This window comes from Ranitomeya variabilis, chromosome 2, assembly GCF_051348905.1.
Source record: "Ranitomeya variabilis isolate aRanVar5 chromosome 2, aRanVar5.hap1, whole genome shotgun sequence".
Lineage (NCBI taxonomy): Eukaryota > Metazoa > Chordata > Amphibia > Anura > Dendrobatidae > Ranitomeya > Ranitomeya variabilis.
In genome coordinates, this window is record NC_135233.1 from 736,438,426 (window position 1) to 736,456,127 (window position 17,702).

The following is a 17,702-nucleotide window of genomic DNA, read 5'->3' on the forward strand; positions in this document are numbered from 1 at the left end:
TTTTTTCTGATGATTGGGACTCGCATGTGGAGCAGGTCAGGATGGTTTTTGAGATTCTGCGTGAAAATTCTTTGTTTGTAAAAGGCTCAAAGTGTCTCTTTGGTGTACAGAAGGTTCCCTTTTTGGGGTTCATTTTTTCCCCTTCTGCTGTGGAGATGGATCCAGTCAAGGTCCGAGCTATTCATGATTGGACTCAACCCTCATCAGTTAAGAGTCTTCAGAAGTTCTTGGGTTTTGCTAACTTCTACCGTCGTTTTATCGCAAATTTCTCTAGCGTTGTTAAACCGCTGACGGATATGACCAAGAAAGGCTCTGATGTAGCTAACTGGGCTCCTGCTGCCGTGGAGGCTTTCCAGGAGTTAACACGCCGGTTTACTTCGGCGCCTGTTTTGTGCCAGCCTGACATCTCACTTCCCTTTCAGGTTGAGGTGGATGCTTCGGAGATTGGGGCAGGGGCCGTTTTGTCGCAGAGAGGCCCTGGTTGCTCTACTATGAGACCTTGTGCCTTTTTCTCTAGGAAGTTTTCGCCGGCAGAGCGAAATTATGATGTGGGCAATCGGGAGTTGTTGGCCATGAAGTGGGCATTTGAGGAGTGGCGTCATTGGCTCGAGTGTGCTAAGCATCGTGTGGTGGTCTTGACTGATCACAAAAATCTGATGTATCTCGAGTCTGCTAAACGCCTGAATCCTAGACAGGCCCGCTGGTCATTGTTTTTCTCCCGTTTTGACTTTGTGGTCTCGTATTTACCAGGTTCTAAGAATGTGAAGGCCGATGCTCTGTCTAGGAGCTTTGTGCCTGATGCTCCTGGAGTCGCTGAACCTGTGGGTATTCTTAAGGAAGGAGTTATCGTGTCTGCTATTTCTCCAGATCTGCGACGTGTGTTGCAGAGATTTCAGGCTGGTAGGCCTGACTCTTGTCCACCTGACAGATTGTTTGTGCCTGCTAGATGGACCAGCAGAGTCATTTCCGAGGTTCATTCCTCGGTGTTGGCAGGGCACCCGGGAATTTTTGGCACCAGAGATCTGGTGGCCAGGTCCTTTTGGTGGCCTTCCTTGTCAAGGGATGTGCGGTCATTTGTGCAGTCCTGTGGTACTTGTGCTCGAGCTAAGCCTTGCTGCTCTCGTGCCAGCGGGTTGCTCTTGCCCTTGCCTGTCCCGAAGAGACCTTGGACACACATCTCTATGGATTTCATTTCTGATCTTCCGGTGTCTCAGGGCATGTCTGTCATCTGGGTGATATGTGATCGTTTCTCCAAGATGGTCCATTTGGTTCCTTTGCCTAAGCTGCCCTCCTCTTCTGATCTGGTTCCTGTGTTCTTCCAGAACGTGGTTCGTTTGCACGGCATTCCTGAGAATATTGTGTCGGACAGAGGATCCCAGTTTGTTTCCAGGTTCTGGCGATCCTTTTGTGGTAGGATGGGCATTGAGTTGTCGTTTTCATCCGCTTTCCATCCCCAGACTAACGGACAAACGGAGCGAACTAATCAGACTCTGGAGGCTTACTTGAGGTGTTTTGTCTCTTCTGATCAGGATGATTGGGTGACCTTCTTGCCGTTGGCTGAATTTGCCCTTAATAATCGGGCTAGTTCCGCCACCTTGGTTTCGCCATTTTTCTGCAACTCTGGTTTCCATCCTCGTTTTTCCTCGGGACATGTGGAGCCTTCTGACTGTCCTGGGGTGGATTCCGTGGTGGATAGGTTGCAGCGGATCTGGAGTCATGTGGTGGACAACTTGAAGTTGTCACAGGAGAAGGCTCAGCGTTTTGCCAACCGCCGCCGCGGTGTGGGTCCCCGACTTCGCGTTGGGGATTTGGTATGGCTGTCTTCTCGATTTGTTCCTATGAAGGTCTCCTCTCCCAAATTTAAGCCTCGCTTCATTGGTCCTTACAAGATATTGGAAATCATTAATCCTGTATCCTTTCGCCTGGATCTTCCGGTGTCGTTTGCCATTCACAACGTATTTCATAGGTCCTTGTTGCGGCGGTACGTTGTGCCTGTGGTTCCTTCTGCTGAGCCTCCTGCTCCGGTGTTGGTTGAGGGCGAGTTGGAGTACGTGGTGGAGAAGATCTTAGATTCTCGTCTCTCCAGGCGGAGGCTTCAGTACCTGGTCAAGTGGAAGGGCTATGGTCAGGAGGATAATTCCTGGGTGGTCGCCTCTGATGTGCATGCGGCCGATTTGGTTCGTGCCTTTCACACCGCTCATCCTGATCGCCCTGGTGGTCTTGGTGAGGGTTCGGTGACCCCTCACTAAGGGGGGGGTACTGTTGTGAATTTATCTTTTTGGCTCCCTCTAGTGGTTACTAGTGATTTGACTCTGGGAATGTCTGCCATCCCTTGTATGCTCACCTGGGTCGTTAGGTCAGGGGTGTTGCTATATAAGCTCCCTGGACCTTCAGTTCAATGCCTGGCAACGTTGTAATCAGAGCTAATCTGTTGTGCTCTTGTCTACTGATCCTGGTTCCTGCTAAATTAAGCTAAGTCTGCTTTCTTGCTTTTTGCTATTTGTTTTTGTTTGCATTTTTGTCCAGCTTGTACATAATCTGTATCCTAACCTTGCTGGAAGCTCTAGGGAGGCTGGAGTTCTCCCCCCGGGCCGTTAGACGGTTCGGGGGTTCTTGAATCTCCAGTGTGGATTTTTGTTAGGGTTTTCGTTGACCATATAAGTTATCTTACTACATTCTGCTATTAGTAAGTGGGCCTCTCTTTGCTAAACCTAGTTCATCTCTGTGTTTGTCATTTCCTCTTACCTCACCGTTATTATTTGTGGGGGGCTTGTATCCTACTTTTGGGGTCTATTCTCTGGAGGCAAGAGAGGTCTTTGTTTTCCTCTTCTAGGGGTAGTTAGTCCTCCGGCTGGCGCGAGACATCTAGCGACCAACGTAGGCATGTTCCCCGGCTACTTCTAGTGTTGGCGTTAGGAGTAGATATATGGTCAACCCAGTTACCACTGCCCTATGAGCTGGATTTTTGTACTTCGCAGACTTACTTGTTTCTCTGAGACCCTCGCCATTGGGGTCATAACACTGAGGTAGCGGTCCTGCTGCTGGGTTGTTGCCCTCCTACGGCCCCCTCCATGTCTCCTGGTGTTCTGGCCTGTCTCCTAGTAGTGCCTTCAGCCTCTGGACACTATGCTGACAGACACAGCAAACCTTCTTGCCACAGCTCGCATTGATGTGCCATGCTGGATGAGCTGCACTACCTGAGCCACTTGTGTGGGTTGTAGAGTCCGTCTCATGCTACCACAAGTGTGAAAGCACAACCAACATTCAAAAGTGACCAAAACATCAGCCAGAAAGCATTGGTACTGAGATGTGGTCTGTGATCCCCACCTGCAGAACTACTTTATTGAGTGTGTCTTGATAATTGGCAATAATTTCCATCTGTTGTCTATTTGATTTGCACAACAGCATGTGAAATTGATTGTCAAACAGTGTTGTTTCCTAAGTGGACAGTTTGATTTCACAGAAGTTTGATTTACTTTGAGTTATCTTCTGTTGTTTAAGTGTTCCCTTTATTTTTTTTATTGAGCAGTGTATTTGGGGTTTGTAACACACCCCAATGAGAATTTTGTTACTATTTTTCCCTCCATGTATTTTGACCCATTATGGACTCAACATCCTCATTCCCTTCGCTAATATCCTCCCTTAACGTGAACTTTAGACAAGACTTTATATAAAGACAAACCCCTCCTCCTCTCTGATTTTTACAATCCTTTCTTAACAGACTGTAACCCTGTAAGTTAACTGCCCAGTCATAGCTTTCATCTAACCATGTCTCGGTTATTCCCACTATGTCATAGTTACCTGTAGATATTTCTGCATCTAGTTCTTCCATCTTGTTTGTCAGGCTTCTGACGATTGCGAGCATGCAGTTTAGAGGATTTTGTTTTGTTCCAATCTCCTCCCTGTGGATTGTTTTAGAAATTTTCTTACCTCCCTTCTGAGTATGTTGTCTTGGGCCTTCTTTGCCGCACCTCATATCCTTCATCAGTATATTTTCTGGCTTCATGTTCGTGTCTAACGTTTTTCTTCCCGTCCCCTCTTCTTCTAGTTTAACACCCTCCTGATGAGTGTAGCGAGTCTTCTGGAGAATGTGTGTTTCCCAGGTTTGTTGAGGTGTAGTCTGTCTCTCGCGAGGAGTCCGTCGTACAGGTAATTCAAACCGTGGTCCAGGAATCCGAATCCTTGTTGTCTGCACCATCGTCTTAGCCAGTTGTTCGTATCAAGGATTCTGTTCCATCTCCTGGTGCCATGCCCGTCTACTGGAAGGATAGAAGAAAAAACTACCTGGGCATCCAGTTCCTTTACTTTCTTCCCGAACTCTTCAAAGTCCTTGCAGATTTTCGTCAGGTCCTTCCTTGCCGTGTCATTGGTGCCAACATGTATCAGAAGAAATGGGTGGAAGTCCTTGATATTATCACCTGGGAGGCAGTATGCTTCTTTTGCGATTATGTCCGGTCTGCGGATGGCTGCTTCTGTGCCTCTCAGTAGTGAGTCTCCCACCACTACCACTCTTTTTTGCTTCTTGTCTGTTCTTTTTGTTGTCACTTCTGGGTGCTGCTGTGTGCTCTTTGCTTCTTTGCTTGCTGGTAGTGCCTCATCCTTAGGTGTGCCATCTTCATCCTCCACAAGGCCTTGGTATCAGTTTCTCAGTTGTGTGGTTGGTGATGTCTGCATGGTCTTCTTGCTTCTTTTGATCACATGCTTCCACTTGTCTGCTTTTGGAGGTTCTCTGACATGATTTCATGTTGCCCTTTCCTCAGTTTGAAATGTAATTAAGAATTTGCTGCTAATATTAAGAGTTGAGGTCAAGAAAAGGTCTGGAAGACCAAGCCAAATTTCAGTGAGAGCTGCTAGTAGGATTGCTAGAGAAACAAATTAGAACCCCCGCTTCACTGCAAAAGACCTTCAGGAAGATTTAGCAGACACTGGAGTTGCAGTACATTTTTCTACTTTTCAGAGACACCTGCACAAATATGGTCTTCATGGAAGAGTCATCAGAAGAAAACCTCTGCTGCATCGTCACCATAAATTTCAGCATCAGAAGTATGCAAAGGAACATCTAATCAACCCGGATGTATTTTAGAAACAAGTCAAGTTGATCGGTTAGGTTAAAATAGAACATTTTGGACACAATTATCAAAGGTATGTGTGGAGAAAAAAGGGCACAGAATTTCAGAACATGTCGCCAACCATTAAGCATGGGGGTGATTCAATCATGGCTTGGGGTTGTGTTGCAGCCTATGGCACTGGGTACATTTCACGGGTATAGGGAAAAATGGATTCAATGAAATTTCAGCAAATTCTGATGCAAACATAACACCATCTGTAAAAAAGCTGAAGTTGAACAGAGGATGGCTTCTACATATGGATAATGACCCTAAACACACTTCAAAATCCACAATAGACTAACTCAAAATGCACAAGCTGAAGGTTTTACAATGGCCCTCATAGTCCTCTGATCTGAACATCATTGAAAATATGTGGCTAGACCTCCAAATAACAGTGCATGCAAGATGACCCAGGACTCTCACAGAACTGGAAGAATTTTCCAAGGAAGAATGGATGAAAATCTCTGAAACAAGCATTGAAAGATTCTTGGCTGGCTACAAAAAGCGTTTACAAGCTGTGATAGTTCCAAAAGGGGGTGCTACCACAGTGGCGAAAATAAATATTTGATACACTGCCGATTTTGAAAGTTTTTCCACCAACAAAGAATGGAGAGGTCTGTAAATATTAAACACTTCAACTCTGATAGACAGAATCTTAAAAAAAATTCAGAAAATCACACTGTATGATTTTTACATAATTATTTTGCATTTTATTGCATGAATCAGAACTTAATAATTGGTACAGAAATTTTTGTTTGCAATTACAGAGGTCAGATGTTTCCTGTAATTCTTCACTAAGTTTGCACACACTGCAGAAGGGATTTTGGCCCGCTCCTCCACAGAGATTTTCTCCAGATCGTTCAGGTTTCTGGGCTGTTGCTGGGTAACATTGAGTTTCAGCTCCCTCCAAAGATTTTCTATTGGGTTCAGGTCTGGAGACGGTCTAGGCCATGCCAGGACCTTGAAATTGGCCTTAATTGTCCTGGCTGTGTGTTTCAGGACACTGTCATACTGGAAGACCCAGCCAAGACCCATCTTCAATGCTCTAACTGAGGGAAGGAGGTAATATCTTGCTATACATGACCCCATCCATCCTCCCTTCAATACGGTGCAGTCGCCTGTCCCCTTTACAAAAAAGCACCCTGAAGTATGATGTTTCCCCCACCATGCTTCACAGTTGGGATATACTCTTGGGGTTGTACTCATTCTTTCTTCTTCCTCCAAACACTATGAGTGGAGTTGACACCAAAAAGTTCTGTTTTTGTCTCATCTGACCACATGATCTTCTCCCATGCCTCCTCTGGATCATCCAGATGGTCATTGGCGAACTTCAAACGGGCCTGGAAATGTGCTGGCTTGAGCAGGGGGACCTTGCATGCCCTGCAGAATTTGAATTCATGAAGGCTTAGTGTGTTACTAATGTTTTTTTTTTTAAGACTGTGGTCCCAGCTCCCTTCAATTCATTGACCAGGTCCTCCCATGTAGTTCTGGGCTGATTCCTTACTTTTCTCAGAATTATCCTTATGCCACGAAGTGACATCTTGCATGGTGCCCCAGACCGAGGAAGATTGATAATCTTCTAGTGTTTCTTTCATTTTCTAATAATTGTGCCAACAGTTGCTACCTTCTAACCAAGCTGCTTGCCAATTGTCCAGTTTCCGATCCCAGCCTTGTGCAGGTGTACAATTTTGTCCCTCGTTTCCTCTTGGTCTTGGCCATGGTGGAGAGGTTTTAGTGTGATTGATTGATTGAGTGTGTGGACAGGGGTCTTTTATACAGGTAACAAATTCAAATAGATGCATATAGTACAGGTAATGAGTGCAGAGTAGGGGGGCTTATTAAAGAAAAACTAACAGGTCTGGAGAGCCAGAATTCTTGCTGGTTGATAGGTGATCAAATATTTATTTCATGCAATAAAATGCAATTTAATTATTTAAAAATCATATAATGTGATTTTCTGGTTTTTATTTTTAGTTTCTATCTCCATATAATCCTGAAACAATATCTTCATACAGTATCCAAACACTTGTACAAAGAGTTTTCCACATAATACTGTCATGCGGCATTAACAATACTATTGTGTAATCCAAATATTAATAACGCTGCCTTAAAGGTGTTTTCTAGGCTTCAGCTAATTATAGTTGTAGTCACGTGCTGACTAGAACCTTTTCCTGCATATCTCAATATTCTTTTCAGTTAAAGGGGTGGTCTGAAGGTAAAGTTATTTTGCTCCTGACTTCCTATCCATTTAGTCACATAATCTAAGCTGTTTACTTTACTTGCTTTAAAAATCCCCTATCATTCCCTAACTACACTAACAGCTATTGCATTTTTTCTCTTCTTCCTGTGTAATGAAGATTTGCCTGAGTACTCCAGTATATGCTCATTTGCAGAGGCGGTTCTGTCCCTGCTGTGTCCCCGTGTACTGTGCGATATGCAGGGGAGAGCTAGTCTCTTGCACCGCCGGGTACAGTGACATCGCTCTGTTCCCGGCTTATTACTATTCATCTAAGCAGACTAGCAGACTATAGAGCGCACATGGGGAGGCAGTGAACGGGGGACACAGCAGGGACAGCACCACCCCTGAAAGGCGTGTCACTGATGACACTTCATTTCAGGGGGGGGCAGTGCCTATGACAGTGACTTTGAGTATCCGAGCATGCTCTGGGACACTCACACTCACACTCATCACCCAGGAACCAGGAAATAAATACAATAGCTGTTAGACAGTGTAGTTAGGGAACGGTAGGGAATTTTTAAAGCAAGTGTATTAGAAAATAGCTTATATAATAGCATCAGATAGATAGGGAGTTAGGAGAAAAGTGACTTTGCCTTTGGACAAACCCTTTAAGAAACTATGCATATACATTTTTAGTGCTTTTCCGCTGAAACACACATGTAATCTCCACAAGACAAAAAACAAAAAACAAAGCTGCTTTGTTTAAAACATGGCATACTAAAAAGAGGCAAAAACTGCAGCATTACATAGTAACATAGTAACATAGTTAGTAAGGCCGAAAAAAGACATTTGTCCATCCAGTTCAGCCTATATTCCATCATAAATAAATCCCCAGATCTACGTCCTTCTACAGAACCTAATAATTGTATGATACAATATTGTTCTGCTCCAGGAAGACATCCAGGCCTCTCTTGAACCCCTCGACTGAGTTCACCATCACCAGCTCCACAGGCAAGCAATTCCAGATTCTCACTGCCCTAACAGTAAAGAATCCTCTTCTATGTTGGTGGAAAAACCTTCTCTCCTCCAGACGCAAAGAATGCCCCCTTGTGCCCGTCACCTTCCTTGGTATAAACAGATCCTCAGCGAGATATTTGTATTGTCCCCTTATATACTTATACATGGTTATTAGACACGCGATAAAAAATTATGTACAAAAACGTACTAAAAAATGCAATGAAAAAACGCAAGTAGCCTAATTGACTTAAATGCTGCAGGAAACTTGCAACATCAAAAACTCACCAAAAGCTCATTGTGGAAACATAGCCTTAAACACCCCATGTAATACAGCGACACAGTCACCAAATAATACCATACCATACATTGCTAAATAATACTAGGTGATTTCAGGGTTAATTCTATTCTAGATTGGTAAAGGGGATTTCCAATAATTGACATTTATCACATATCCATGGACAAAATGATAAATGTATGTATAATTATTATATTATGCTTGCAAATATAGTGCAAACATATCCTCATATCCTGCAATGCAAATACATACTAAAGCAAAAATGTCACCTGCAATGGTAAACATAAAAAAACAGCCGGACACATATAAAATAAACTTTCAAAAAGGAGGAAGTTAAAAGTAGGATAAAGTTCAAATGTAAGGCTGGTGAGAATCACCAAAATGTAGGCAAAAAAGGGGCAAATCATGAATTGTGTCTGACTGCTTGGGGCACAACCACAAGGACCACCATGGTCCCAGAATAGAAGTCCCAGCATGTATCTTTCTCACAAACTATATAGGTCATAGTTGCTAAATAGCAAAAATATTCTTATATATCACAGAGGCAGCCTTTGCAGCTGGAAAGGGGTGTAGTCCAAGTTCTCAGGAATACCTCATTTTCACTTCTCATCTAAGTGTCCAAGACCAATTTTTTATATTTTTCATGAATCAAAATAATAGCCAGAACATTTATTAGTTTAGTGTATATTTTGTTTAAGGGCTGTTCTCAAGTTGGTAATATTGCAAAATGCTTATAAAAACAAGCAACTTTGCAATCTACATATTAAAAATCCTCTCTGTTTTCAGAAATGGAGAAATATTTAATTTGATAGCTTACTGCTTGTTGCCTTGGTTACCGGCTACAGCTGCAACCTCTTAATGGTGGCTGGTCTCCTAGCTAAGGAGTGCAGGGCTTACAAGCTCTTTCCTAGAGAGCTTGGAAGCACTGCTTTGAAGCTGACTAGATCACTCACTCCTCCGCTTGTAGCATCCGAGAGCGTTCGGTTTGCACCAGCACTGCATCCATGCTGCTGGCTCAAGATGACAATCACTCAGGGATGTATCTTTCCCCAGAAGAAAAAAATATATATGAGGCAGGGGAATGGTGCTGGCTCCTTAAAATGGATTATGAGACAGCTGCTTTAAGGGAAGAGTCAGATGGCCGTATTTCTTGAACAGGGATCGCAACGCAATGCTCGGACTGGTCGCCAGCTCTCCCGAACCGAGCGTGACAGCTGCACAGAAATACATGCTGTCATGGTGAGGTTGGGAGAGCCGCCTGCTAGTGCGAGCATTGCGTTGCGATCCCCATCCTAGTTATATGGCTGTCTGACTCTTCGCTAATTCCATGTATTTTCCTTCCCTGTAATTATAAGTAACTAGCTAAAGAGCCCGGCGTTGCCCAGGCATAGTAACTAACTGTGGTTAGTTATAACAAATTAAAAGTGATTATATTGCACATAAAAACATTTCACGTCATACACTCAACACTACAGATTTGCAACACAAAATAACTAAACAATTACCTAAGTATTGATAGTATTGTATTTTCAACTCATTCAAGAGCCTTTTGGATAAACAACATTTCTAATTTTTCCTTCCAGGTCAAAGATGAACAGATTTTTGGCAGCTCCAACTCTTGAACAGGCCACGTAAAGTTGACCATGAGAAAAGCATGGAGCTTGAAAATCGATCCCTACTACTTTCAAGGTCTGTCCCTGAGCCTTGTTAATGGACATTGCAAATGCCAGTCGAAGTGGAAACTGGAGGCATTTAAAATCAAAGGCAAATCAGATATAATGAGAGGAATTCTTGGAATGAAAAGGTCCTCTCCTTTGGCACATCCTGTTGCTGAGCTGTGTATCTAATTCTGTCCTGTGTGATACTGTCTGTGAGCTGCATACCTAATCCTCTCCTGTGTGATACTGTCTGCTGAGCCGTGTATCTAATCCTCTCCTGTGTGCTATTGCCTGCTGAGTCATGTATCTAACCCTATCCTGTGTGATACTGACTGCTGACATGTGTATCTAATCCTATCCTGTGTGATACTGATTGCTGAACCGTGTATCAAATTCTATCCTGTGTAATACTGTCTGCTGAGCTGTGTATCTAATCCTATCCTGTGTGATACTGTGTGCTGAGCTGTGTATCTAAACCTATTCTGTGTGATACTGACTGCTGACCTGTGTATCTAATCTTATCCTGTGTGATACTGGCATTTGTGTATCTAATCCTATCCGATACAGTCTGCTGAGCTGTGTATCTAATCCTATCGATACTGGGCTCCCCCTGCAGTCTGTGTCAGAGGGTGGTCTGTGTTGGCACGGTAATAAATTATGTTATTTCCAGCTTTACACAAGGACAATAAGCTCTGGTGAAATGAAAGATGCTTAGTGATTGGTCGCCGATACACACACACTTACACATATATATATACATATATATATATATATATATATATATATATATATATATATATATATATATATATATATATATTGGATGTTTGAATTCAATAAAAATGGTGAAAATTTTGCCAAACTCTAAAACACAACATAATATTTGGTACAACTCAATGACATATTTTTCCTTCATGTCATCCCAAGGCTGGTGTACCCGCACACCAAAAATCTCTACAAAAAAGGGTGATTGTCTTTCAGACAATATGTACATTTTATGGCCCAGGACTGTTGATGTGGAGTCACACTCTGTGATAAGTTTCTGACTCGTTCTGCACAGTAAATCTCCCCTACGTCTTTCAGAGAGAGTTCAGTTGTGGTCCTATGATGTACTTACACATCTCCGCCCTACATTTTCTGCAAACCCGTGCGTAGCAAATAAGCGGAAGTGATGATTATCTATCCGGGCCTCATTCATTTCTGACACCACAACACAAACCACATGTGACATGGCGGAAGGGGCGAAGAGGTGGCTGCGACTCTTGTGACTGGAGAGATAACCAAGGTGTAGTTCTAATGTAAAACTTCATGTATGTAAAATGGGGTCTGCTCCCAATATTTGCTCCACGTCCCCAAATCGTGCTCCCAGTTAAGGTTTATTGTATGCTTTTATGGCCATATAGGTCTTGTGGCGCAGGGGAAGACGGTGGAAGGGAGGGAATGTGGGGGCCGCAGCAGTGCCCCCTCCTCTAATAATAGTAAATTCACAATCACTTAGGAAGAGATTATCCCAATGATGAATGTTCTGCCTGCTGATTGAGAGGCGGTGTACATCTGCATAGATAATGCCCACATGGGCTCTAGGGGGGGGGCATGAAGACAATAATTGCAGGCGTCCATAGGCACTTGCCTATTCTTTGTGCGCCTATCTCGGCGTGCCAGGCCGGAGATATAGATTTGGGTGTCATGTTCGCTGTGGCTGCTGCATTATGAGGACAAAGAGATGTTACAGTCTGGTTTCTATGGCAACAGGAGATGTAGTCAGAACCCAAATTCTTTCTAGTATCCCAAATGTTGTGATGTGTGCGCACTATGCAGTCTCCATAACTGTGATGCAGAAATTGTCCCCCCCCCTCATGTCAGGGCAGAGCTGCCAGGGAGCATGCTGTGTGAGGGGCTGCACTCCATTTCTACTTTTAGAGAGTGACATTTTTGGGCTGAGCAGCTTAGAGGAAGGGACACAACACACAGGCCCTGTTCTGTGCATGTGAAATGTGTGTGTTCTGTACAAGGCAGTGGTTGGCTGCTTTTCCGGACATGATGTGGTTGAATCTGTCATCGTAATGGAAATTCATTGCTGTAGCTATGGTAAATGGAGTTTTCTGCCTGTGCTGAATGCATTAGTCTAATGAGATGTTTGCAGCTGGAGAGCTGAGCTGCTGGAGGAGGCTTACAGCCTGAGAGCAGACAGGGAGAAGATGGCTCTGCTGTGTGTGCATGCCCTGGCAATCAGCTGTCCTCGCAGTCACAGCAGCCTGTGAGGGCACCGACAACTGCTCTGCAAGAAGGCAAAGGTAAGATGGGCAGGCTGCCATGCCTCCTGCCAGGGCACCACTCCTGCACCACTTACATCTATCTTGGGCATGTTAGAAGATAGAGTCAGAACACTATATATATATCTATATATATATCTATATATCTATATCTATATATATATATACACACACACACACACACACACACACACACACACACACACACACACACACACACACACACACACACACACACACACACACACACACACACACACACACACACACACACACTCTGTGATAGTGGACCTGGCATATATGCCTGGGATTGAAATGGAGACAGCAATACACTATATGGTGTCATTAGGAGTTGATAAACCTCTGTACACTCAGTACATGTAGAGAAGATGGATGGATTTTTTATTTCCTATTTATAATGTGGCTCTGCTTACTATATGGGGTGCATTAGCACTGGAATATTAATGATATAATGCATAAACATCACACAAATCTCTGACATTATTATGGATGCTGTTCACATTGTAAATGTTATGCATATGAAAGTAGAAATAAGTGTGTGTTTCCTAGTACTGTACCGCTATCCATGTATTTGCTGCATAGTCTGTGTCCCTCACAGCTTACTGGTAGTAGAAGCACACTTGTGAATGCACTGTCATGGGAAGGCTGCAATTCTTCCAGGGGAATGAGCTTGGAGGCTGACCTGCCTGAGATATAATAGTGGCACTTTGCACAGTCAGTTCTCCTTGCAAGTGTCAGCCTCCTGTTAGAGCTGCATGATTAGTCCTGTAATAGAAAGACTATTGACTCTGGCTGGACATGGCCTTCTAGGGGATTGTATACCCTGCTGGTCACTTGATTGTTTCCTTGTGTACTTCAGTTGGGGAGATGCTGTAATCTCCACTAATACAGCTTTGCTATCAGCCCTGCTAATGTTTTCATAAAGCCATTCTGGGATATCTTGCAGATGGAGAGGCGGTTAACCCCTTCAAATGAAAAATTGGGAAGTGGTAGACAACCGACACTACATTTGACATAGCACTCCCTTAGCTGTATAGCTGGATTATCATGATAAAAGAAGTTTGACTCCTGACAACCTTATTGCTTAGAGGTTAGAATCTTCATGGTGGGGTTTATTTTAATGCAATTTTAGAAGGTTCGCTCAAAAAATCTTTCACATAAAGGTACTTGTATAGAGGTAAAACCTGTATTACAAAAGGTATACAATGTAATGTGTCTGCTTTATGTAAATACACTATTTATTCTGCTTTGCTTATATAGCGCTATTTTATTCCACAGCGCTTTGCAGACATCATCATCACTGTCCCCATCGGGGCTTACAATCTAAATTCCCTATCAGTATGTCTTTGGAGTGTGGGAGGAAACTGGAGAACCTGGAGGAAACCCACGCAAACAGGGGAGAACATATAAACTGATTGCAGATGTTGTCCTTGGTGGGATTTGAACCCAGGACCCCAACGCTGCAAAGATGCAGTGCTATGTCTTTGTAGTGTAGTGTGGGAACAAACCAGAGTACCTGGGGAAAACATTCCAACTCTTTGCAGATATTGTCCTTGGTGGGATTTGAACCTATCAGTGTCTGACTGGGATGCCTACCGACAACTAGTAGCATTGACTCTGGGTGCCCACCCTAAAGTTCCACAATAATATTAGGCTAGGTTCACACTCGTGTTTTAGTATTTGATAAAAGGCTCAGTTGTAAGTTCCATAATTATCATGATCCTAGCTATACCTTTTTAATTTTTAGGCCTTCAGGTTGCAGTAAATTGTTTTTAGTTTTCCAGAGCCATACTTTTTTTTATTTATGAATTATGCCCTTTGGAAATCTCGCTCAGTGTGTAATAAACTTTCCTTCATCCATGACTTCTCCATTTCTGATTCTCTTAACCTTCTGGCTCTTACTGAAACCTGGATCCAGCAGTCAGACACCACCGCTGCTGCTGCTCTCTCATATGGTGGACTACACTTCTCTCATCCCCCAAGATCGGACAATAGACCAGGTGGAGGTGTTGGTCTGCTCCTATCTCCCAAATGTACCTTTCAGGTTATCCCCCAAGTACCCTCACTTGTCTTCCCTTCTTTTGAGGTCCATGCTGTCAGACTCTACAACCCCTTCTCCATGAGAGTGGCGGTGGTGTGTCATTGTCCAGGTCCCTCCCATCAGTTCCTGGATCACTTTGCTACCTGGCTTCCACACTTTCTCTCCTGTGACATCCCCACCCTCATTATGGGTGATTTCAACATCTCCATTGCTTCTCCCCTCTCCCCATCTTCTACTCACCTTTTATCTCTAACCTCTTCCTTCGGCCTTTCGCAGCTTACTAACTCTCCAACGCGTGAAGACGGAAACTCCCTCGACTTGGTCTTCTCCCAGCTTTGCTCAGTGGATGATTTCACAAACTCCCCTCTTCCGCTCTCGGACCACATCCCTCTTTCATTCTCTATCAAGAACTGCCATCCGGCTCAGGTCACCCCTACTTTACACACGTATAGAAATATACAGGCCATTAACACCCAGAAACTTATGAAGAACTTGCAGTTATCATTGGCCCCTAACTCCTCCCTCTCATTTCCTGATTCTGCACTGAAGCATTATAATGAAACACTGCAAAGTGCCCTGGATGAAGCTGCACCTCCTATACATAGAACATCACGGGACAGACGGCAACAACCCTGGCACACTCTGCAAACATGTTTCCTACAGCGGTGCTCCAGGAACGCCGAACGTCTGTGGAGAAAATCCAATCTACCTGAAGGTTTCATCCATTTTAAGTTGATGCTTAAAACATAAAACACTGCCCTTCACCTCTCCAAACAAACCTATTTCAACACCCTCATCACCTCACTATCCAGTAATGTCTCTTTGACACATTTCATTCCCTACTCAACCCAAGAGTGCAGGCCCCAACCACGGATCTTCGCGCTGATGATCTGGACAATTATTTAAAAGAAAAAATTGACTGTATCTGACAGGAAATTATCTCCCAATCCCCTCATCCCATGCACTGTCCTCCCTCCCCCACTGCATCTAGCTCACTCTCTGACTTTGAACAAGTCACAGAAGAAGAAGTAATCAGGCTCCTTGCATCTTCTCGCTCAACCACTTTCTCTAGTGACCCCATTCCATCACATCTCCTCCAGTCCCTTTCCCCTGCTATCACCACTCACCTAACAAAAATATTCAACCTCTCTTCTGGTATCTTTCCCTCCACATTTAAGCATGCCATCATACATCCATTTCTTAAAAAACCATCCCTCGACCAAAACTGTGCCGCTAACTATAGACCTGTCTCTAATCTTCCCTTCATCTCTAAACTCCTGGAATGCCTGGTCCACTCCCGTCTTATGCGCTATCTCTCAGATAACTCTCTTCTTGACCCTCTACATTCTGGTTTCCGCTCTTTACACTCTACTAAAACTGCCCTTACTAAAGTCTCTAATGATCTACTAATGATCTACTAACAGCTAAATTGAATGGTCAGTGCTCCCTGCTAATTCTCTTGGATCTTTCTGCAGTATTCGACACTGTGGATCATCAGCTCCTCCTCAATATGCTCCACTCCATCGGCCTCAAGGACACCATTCTCTCCTGGTTCTCCTATCTCTCTGACCGCTCCTTTACTGTATCTTTTAATGGCTCCTCCCCTCTACTTCCCCTTACTGTTGGAGTTCCTCAAGGAACGGTTCTAGGCCCACTCCTCTTGTATACTGCCCCTATTGGTCAAACAATCAGTAGATTTGTTTTCCAGTACCATCTCTGTGCTGATGACACCCAATTATACACTTCTTCTCCTGAAATCACGCCTGCCTTTTTAGAAAACACCAGTGATTGTCTTACCGCTGTCTCTAACATCATGTCCTCCCTCTATCTGAAACTGAACCTGTCAAAAACTGAACTCCTTGTTTTTCTTCACTCTACTAATCTACCTATGCCCAACATTGCCATTTCCTTTTGTGGCTCCACCATTACTCCCCAGCAACATACCCGCTGACTTGGGGTCATACTTGATTCCGAGCTTTCATTCACCCCCCACATCCGATCTCTGGCTCGCTCTTGTTATCTGCACCTCAAAAACATTTCTGGAATTCGACCCTTTCTTACTTTCGACTCTGCTAAAACTCTCACTGTTTTTCTTATTCATTCTTGTCTGAGCTATTGTAACTCTCTACTAATCGGTCTCCCTCTTACCAAACTCTCCCCGCTCCAATCTGTCCTGAATACTGAAGCCAGGATCATATTCCTCATCAATCGTTACACTGATGCCTCTACCTTGTGCCAGTCATTACATTGGCTACCCATCCACTCCAGAATCTATGTGTTGTGTGCTGAAAAGGGAGAGATGGTCGGAGTCAGGAATCCAGTGGGGGATCCAAGTGTTCCCTGGTGGGATGGTCTGAGATGGCAAATAAGTATATGACCCACATACATCAGTATATAACACAACTTACACACATCAGTATACTATGCACACATATAATTACAGTATATAATACACACATCAGTATATAACACACATATCAGTATATAACACACACATTAGTATATGACACACATTAGTATATAACAGACACACATGTATTACACATACATCAGTATATAACAGACACATGTATAACACACATCAGTATATAACAGACACACATATATAGCACACACACGTATAACACACATCAGTATATAACATGCTGTACATCAGGATATAACAGACACATATATAACACACACACATCAGTATATAAAAGACACATATATAACACACACATCAGTATATAACAGAAACACATGTATAACACACACATATATGACACACACATGTAAAACACACACGGTATATAACAGATGCATATATTTCACACGCATCAGTATATAACACACATCAGTATATAACAGACACACATATATTACACACACAACAGTATATAATATACCGTACACACATATATAACACACGTACGCACACTACCCGTCCCACTCAAACACCCACATGAATACATTAGTTTAGATACTAAGATGACCGTGCTGCACCCAGATTGTTGTCCTTGTCTATGTCACTTGGCTGTATATCACAAATGCACATAATATAAACTGAATATGCAAACTCACATCTAGTAACCTAGCAACGTAAGTAGCATAATGTCATCCTGGTAGTG

General features: G+C 43.5%; 1 protein-coding gene across 8 annotated transcripts in view; it reads left to right on the forward strand.

Moving 5' to 3' along the window:
- Positions 1–12,020: 12,020 nt before the first annotated feature.
- Positions 12,021–17,702, forward strand: part of SCML4 (Scm polycomb group protein like 4) — a 179,996-nt gene continuing 174,314 nt past the window's right edge. For 3 of the 8 annotated variants that reach the window (XR_013221786.1, XM_077289609.1, XM_077289610.1), the window contains exon 1: positions 12,143–12,551. The gene's annotated coding sequence lies outside the window, so the exon portion shown is untranslated. Of the gene's footprint in view, positions 12,552–17,702 lie in introns of all 8 variants that reach the window. The other 5 variants (XR_013221787.1, XM_077289611.1, XM_077289607.1 and 2 more) reach the window with 4 other exon arrangements.